Source organism: Belonocnema kinseyi, chromosome 5 (assembly GCF_010883055.1).
Source record: "Belonocnema kinseyi isolate 2016_QV_RU_SX_M_011 chromosome 5, B_treatae_v1, whole genome shotgun sequence".
Taxonomy (NCBI): Eukaryota; Metazoa; Arthropoda; class Insecta; order Hymenoptera; family Cynipidae; genus Belonocnema; species Belonocnema kinseyi.
Genome location: NC_046661.1, coordinates 6827952 through 6834428, shown reverse-complemented (window position 1 = coordinate 6834428; position 6477 = coordinate 6827952). Strand labels below are relative to the sequence as shown.

Sequence of the window (6477 nt, the reverse complement as noted above, 5' to 3'; positions counted from 1 at the left end):
ATATAGCTCACTCGACGGTCATCAAAGAAGAATATAACAATGTTAAAATGCTTCTTGAAAAAGTTAATTACACGAATCACAAAGGGCAAATATGTGGTGATCTAACAAGGATATTAGGACAACGATCAGGTTTCACGACAGAGCCATGCTTTATATGCTTGTGGAATAGTAGAGATCGAGCCAATCATTACAGCAAAAAACATTGGGCTTTAAGAGATTCATTCAAACCTGGTTCTCATAATATCATCAACCAAAGGCTTGTTGATCCTGAATATTGAATATTGACAAGAGATACTAATTTCGTGAGCCACATGACGAAAATTGAAATGAACGCTTGGGAAAGTTTTAAAGCAGTAAACGCAAATTTCCTCGGTAACAATAAAGGCCAGACTACGAGAATATTGTTGCGAAAATGATAAGAAACTACACAATGTTAGGCTGCTTGATGAATTTAAAACTTAATTTTCTAGATTCCCATCTGGATGAGTTTCCAGAAAATGTTGGTGATTTCAGTGAAGAACAAGGGGAACGTTTTCATCAAGACATAAAAGTGATGGAGCAATGATATCAGGGTAGATCGGACGGGGTCATGATGGTTGATTTTTGCTGGATGTTGAAAAGGGAAGCGAATGTAGGTTTCAAACGTAAGTGTAACCCTTTGCATCGTTCCTTCCAAGAAAAAAGGACACGTCATAGCAGGCAGAAAATAGACTGAAGTTGGTCTGTAAATCAATTTAATTACGATAAAAAGCAAGATAAAATGTAAATACGAAAGATGGTATAAATATATCCCTTAAGTTCAAGAAAAGCAGAGAGAAAAAATGTTTGAATAAAACTCTTATTCATTTGCATGTTTAAGTTACAGTTCTACATTTTAATTGATACAAACATTGTCAGGTTAATTGAAATGAAGTCAATTCTATTTGTAGTTCTAAGTTTCTTCAAATGAGTAATGTGCGTATAAATTTTTAACCACCGTGTGGTTGAATTTCATTCGGCTAGGTTAGGTTAGGTCAGGTTTTGTTAGGTTAGGATAGGTTTCACCTCTTTGTAGGTTAAGCCCAAGCTGATTCAAACGATACCGCAAACACAACGGGACAAGACAGTCAGTTTAAATGTGTTTCGTGAGGTTAGGTTAGATTAGGTTAGGCTAGGTTAGATTTATTTCTAGGTTAGGCTCGAGTTGGCCCATTCGATGTAGCACATATTTGCTACTGGGAAAATATACTTCCAGAGCTTTAGGTGTAGTTCAATAAATTTCTGGTTATTCCGGTTAGGTGAGGTCATGTTCTGTTGGGTAAAATTATGTTAAATAAGTTGATATCAGGCAAGGGTTGATCCTTCATAGTTGTCGACATGTTTTTGAAGTGAAAATTTGCATCACTGGCATTATTTTGAAATTTATTTGCCACAGTGCATGCTTTTTCGTCATTTTTTGAGGTTATGGCTCAACCATGACGTGATAGGTGATTTTTGATACCGAATTTCAATTCAGCGCCCCAAAATCCATAGGAATACGTGTCAGGTCAGGCTTCCTCAGGTTCCGGACAGAGGCTCCTTGTACCAAGGGTTTCTGCTGAATATGGTTACAAAAATTAATAGGCAGTCACGGACAATTGTCCAGGGGTGGTCCTGAAGAAATTAACCACCAAGCAGAGGTGTGAAAACCATGCCGAAAGCTGAATGGCACCTAGGTGAGGTGTCTAGAACGGCGACTCTGGGATACCAGGCGACCTCTCAAAGTACGCAGCCGTAACCTTGCATGTGGGGCGCTACAAGGATGGACGAATCCCTTTCCGTAGCTTCTCAGGGAAACAACAATTATAACAACAAACCGAGTTGTAGTAAGTGCGGTTTAAAGAAATAGAATGCGCAGGGCTTCCGACAGGAGGTCAGCTAATGATGCCGATCACTCCAGAGCTGGGGAAGCCAATGAAGATGGATTCAATGCGATGGATCGACAAAATCTCGGGACTATCTGACGCTAAGAGAAGTCTAGAGAGGAGAGGGAGATGGGTCGGAGAAAATCAGCAGTTTCTCTCTGACCCGACTCGACTCTTCCAAGACCCTCCAGTTACTGTCGACGATCCGTGCAAGTCAGAAGAGGTCTAAGTATTTTGTAGAGAAGTCTTAGAAGTGCAGCATAGACTGGACGAAGACTCAGATAACATAAATTGCTTCAAGGAGCTGTGTGATGCCATCATAATACCTGATGGAGAATGCTCAGCCATGACTACAGCGGCAGTGAAAAAAGTATTTAGATGAATAAAGAACTATTCTGCTACGGGACCAAATGGTATCAAGACCTCCTGGTGGAAAAAGTTTTCTTCAGCCCGTCAGCATTTGGCCCGTATTTTCACCTCATATTTAATGTCGAAAGAGCCAATGGCGGAGTGGTTGCTGGAAGGGCGCACAATACTCCTGCCGAAAATAGGCAACTTAGCTGACATGAAGAATTACAGGGAAATCACTTGTTTGAACGCACTGTATAAGATATTCACAGCTATCCTGAATGGTAGAACTTTGCGGCAATTGAACCTATGTGGGCAGAAATGTATGAACAACGCGGCACAAATAAAGGCGTAGTAGGATGTTGGGAAAACCTGTTCATTGATAGATGTGTCTTCAAAGCTGAAGCATACTATCAACGTGACCTATCGGTGGCCTCGATTGATTACCGGAAAGCTGTCGATTGGACCTCCCATATACTGATCATTTGTCTTTTGGAAAGCTTGAAGGTTCGTTCGCAAATCGTGAGGTGCATAGACAGATTGATGCCTCTTTGGAAAACCAGATTTCGTATCTCATCTGGAAAAAATTGTGTGACAACTAACAAGGACACCTTTCAGAGAGGTTTCTTTCAGGGCGACACCATGAGCCCACTCCTGTTTTGCCTCACATTATTGCCAATATCTTTAGCACTTCGCCAATGCGACAGGTACGTTTGCGGAAAGCCTGCAGATCGAAAGCACAAGGTCACTCATTTATTTTACATGGACCTTCTTAAGATCTATTCTAAAAACAAAGGCCAACTAGATCTAGATCTAGGGATTGTTGAACGATATACTAAGGAAATAGAATTGGAATTTGGGTGAGGCAAAAGCGCCGACGTGTATTTCGAGCAACGAAAACATAATGGCATCCCGGAAGAGCCTGAGCTCGTCGATAGAAGCGCTAGAAGACACTTTTGCGCTAGAGAGACTTATACATTACTGGGCTTGCCACAGAGCCGCATTCAGGATATGCTTGCCTTCCCGGTAATATTCTATTTATTTATATTGGTTCTATCGACGAAGAGACTAGCTCATATCCCTTGATATCGGAACATGAAAGGTTATGCACACGAACAAAAGTATGCATCTTAAGTCGTCTGTTCCGCGACTCTACTTCTCACACCGTCAAGGTGGTCGCGAAATATGGAATCTTAAATGCCTTCAGAACAAGATTATTCTGGGTGGAGCACATAGAGTCCAGAATGGAAGATACTCTCTTCTCAAAATAATCAGGAAACACGAAGAAGTAGGCAAAGGAGCGTCTCCGTACAAAGCAGGGGAGGAGGCTGCTGAAACACTCGTACTTAACTTCAATATAAGGGTTGAGCATAATGCAATCAAACCTCATCTATCTCGAGTACTCACTTCTGGAAGCCCGGATTAAGAAAGCACAAAAGAAAAACTTCCGCGAACAGTTCCACGATAAGAGGATGCACCGCATCTTCCAGAGAAATGTGAAGAGTCAGTTAACGTCATGTAAGCTATCTTTTGCTTTTCTTAAATCACCGGGACTGAAGTCTGGCACACAGGATTCCATTTTTACATGTCAAGACCGCGTCATTTCCACTTTAACATACCGTCGCCACATTTTGAGCCAAGACCTTCCCGATGATAGCTGCAGGGCGTACCATGAACACCTTGAGCATTTTGTACACATGCTATTTAGTTGTCCAAATCGAGCGGGAACAGCCTATATCTAGAAAAACAGTGCGGCACTGAGTAATATTCTGTTAAACTAATCGTCCTTATCATCAGCGCTCTTGTAGGTGCCAGGCTTTCACTGGTTAGTAGCCTGATAAACATACCGGCGTATGAACGATATCCTGAAACACTTTCTGGAAACATGTAGAAGGCTCCTTGAATGTCCTTGGATCGCTCCGTGTCCTCAGGGTGCACGAGACTTTCGCCGGATCGTCGTATTGATTCCGTTACAGACTGTAACGACCTATCTCTGTGTCGTGAGACGTGGTTGTGTCTGAAATTTTAAGGCGATTAAGCTGGGATCAGGTGCAAAACTCCCGTGCCGAAAATTCGATAAAGAACATGGTTCGCTTCTCGATGTCAAAAAGAACCTTGTCTGGCCTCGAGTGTGCAACAGAAACAATTGTCGAGCATAAAAAGTTCCAGTATATGCGGCACTTCCCATTCTCGACAATTGACTCAATTTCCCTAGGAGGTTTTAGAGGAGTCATATTAAGGTTAATGCCGTAAGAGTGACGGAGATGGTAATAAAGAACTCATAGTACCGCATTGTGTCTTTGGATGTAGGTCGTTCCCGCATGAGTTGGGGGACTCTTCACTTGCGAGGCTGTGTGCTGTACCCAGAATAATCCTGTTGTGAAGACATTCAAGACTAAATATTCCGCGACCACCTTAATGAAGTGCGATGTACAGTCGCAGAACAGAACACTTGAGATGCATGCTTTTGTGCATGCTTCGGAGAGTTTTATTTATAGATGCAACATCCTGAATGCGGCTCTGTGGCACGACTAGGTACGTATAAGTCTCTCCAGCGCAAAGGTGTCGTATAGGGCTTCTATCAACCAGGTCAGGATCTTCAATGATGACACTTAGTTTTCCTCGCTTCAAATAAACCTTGGCGCATTTGTCTAACCCAAACTCCGTTTCAATTTCCTTCGTATATCGTTCAACAATCCCTAGAGCTAGATGTGTTTGCTTTTTGTTTTTAGCATAGATCTTAACACCGCCCATGTAAAATACATAAGTGACCTTGTACATTCGATCTGCAGATTTGCCGCACAAGTACCCGTCGGAATGGCGAAGTGCTAGAGATAGTGGCAATAATGTAAGGCAAAAGAGGAGTGGGCTCATGGTGTCGCACTGAAAGACACCTCTTTAAAAGGTGACCTTGTTAGTTGTCACACGATTTTTTCCAGATGAGATATTAAATCTGGTTTTTTCAAAGCGGCATCAATCTCTCTATGCACCTAACTACTTGCGGATGAACTTTTAAGATTGCAAAAGACAAATGATAAGTCTATGGGAAGTCGAATCGAAATCATTTCGATAATCAATCCAGGCCATCGATAGGTTACGCTGGTAGAATGCTGCATGTTTGCAGACACATCTATCAAAGAGCAGGTTCTCCCAACAGCCCGCTACGCTTTTCTTCGTGCCTCGTTGTTCATACACGTTGCCACACACGTTCAATTGCCCGAACAATCCTATCATTTAGGATAGATGTGAACATCTTATACAGCGTGTACAGACAAGTGATTAGCCTGTAATTCTTCGGGTCAGCTAAGGTGCCTATTTTCGGCAGGAGTATTGTGCGCCTTTCCAATCTGGACCCGGTGCGGAATAGTTCTTAATCCCTCTTAATACGTTTTTCGTCTCCTCGATAGTAATGGGTGAACATTCTTGATCGGGTGTTATGAGGGCATCACACAGATTTGGGCGGGTGTTCGACAGTAACTGGAGGGTCTTGGAAGAGTCGAGATGCGTCAGAGAGAAACTGTTGATTTTTTCTGACCTACCTCTCCCTCCGCTCTAGACTGCTCTTAGCGTCAGATAGTATCCGTATTCTCTAAACAATATGCTGCCAGCTTTGACTTGGTAAGTGTGTGATAACGGTTCCGGAGTTCGCGCTCGAACTTTCGAACGTTGGCGGTAAAATTCCTGGCAGATGTGATGTAGACAATCACACACTGAATGCAAAACGTGTACTGTCTTGCCCAACCCATATTTATGACAAGTTGATACATTCGTCTTTAAGTCTTATGATCAACCGTTGGTTTTTTTACTGTTCGCATCGGACAAAGCTCTCGCTGCATTATACACACAATAATTGATAGCCCAGAGGTCGGATTCTTCGGAAAAATGTCCACGAAGCTCGTCATCCATTAAAGCCAGTTCTTTAAGCTTGAGAGAAACCTTGGTGTTGATGTTTCTTCGGTTCATAAAGCATCGCTTTTCCTCTATTACATGCCTGCCCGAAGTTTATCTTAGTGTCGCCTCTCTTTCTCTGTTGCCGGTTTGTTCTAGCTGTGGTAGAGTAGGCGTTCCGCTTACATAGCTCCTTTTTCGGAGTAGTTCGGCATGATTTCGCATCGTAGCGCTCTAGCAATTCGTGATTTAGTAGCTCCATCCACCTAAAGGTCCTGAGATTCCGCCGATCCATCGCATTGAATCCATTTTTGTTAGCTCCCCCAGTTCTAGTGGTCAGCATTGTCGGGCGACCCAT

At 42.7% G+C, this 6477-nt stretch overlaps 1 protein-coding gene across 1 annotated transcript in view; it reads right to left on the bottom strand.

Annotated features, from left to right (window-relative positions):
- LOC117172902 (protein unc-79 homolog) overlaps positions 1-6477 on the bottom strand; it is a 1455529-nt gene that overhangs the window by 331720 nt on the left and 1117332 nt on the right. The gene's annotated exons all lie outside the window — the stretch shown is intronic.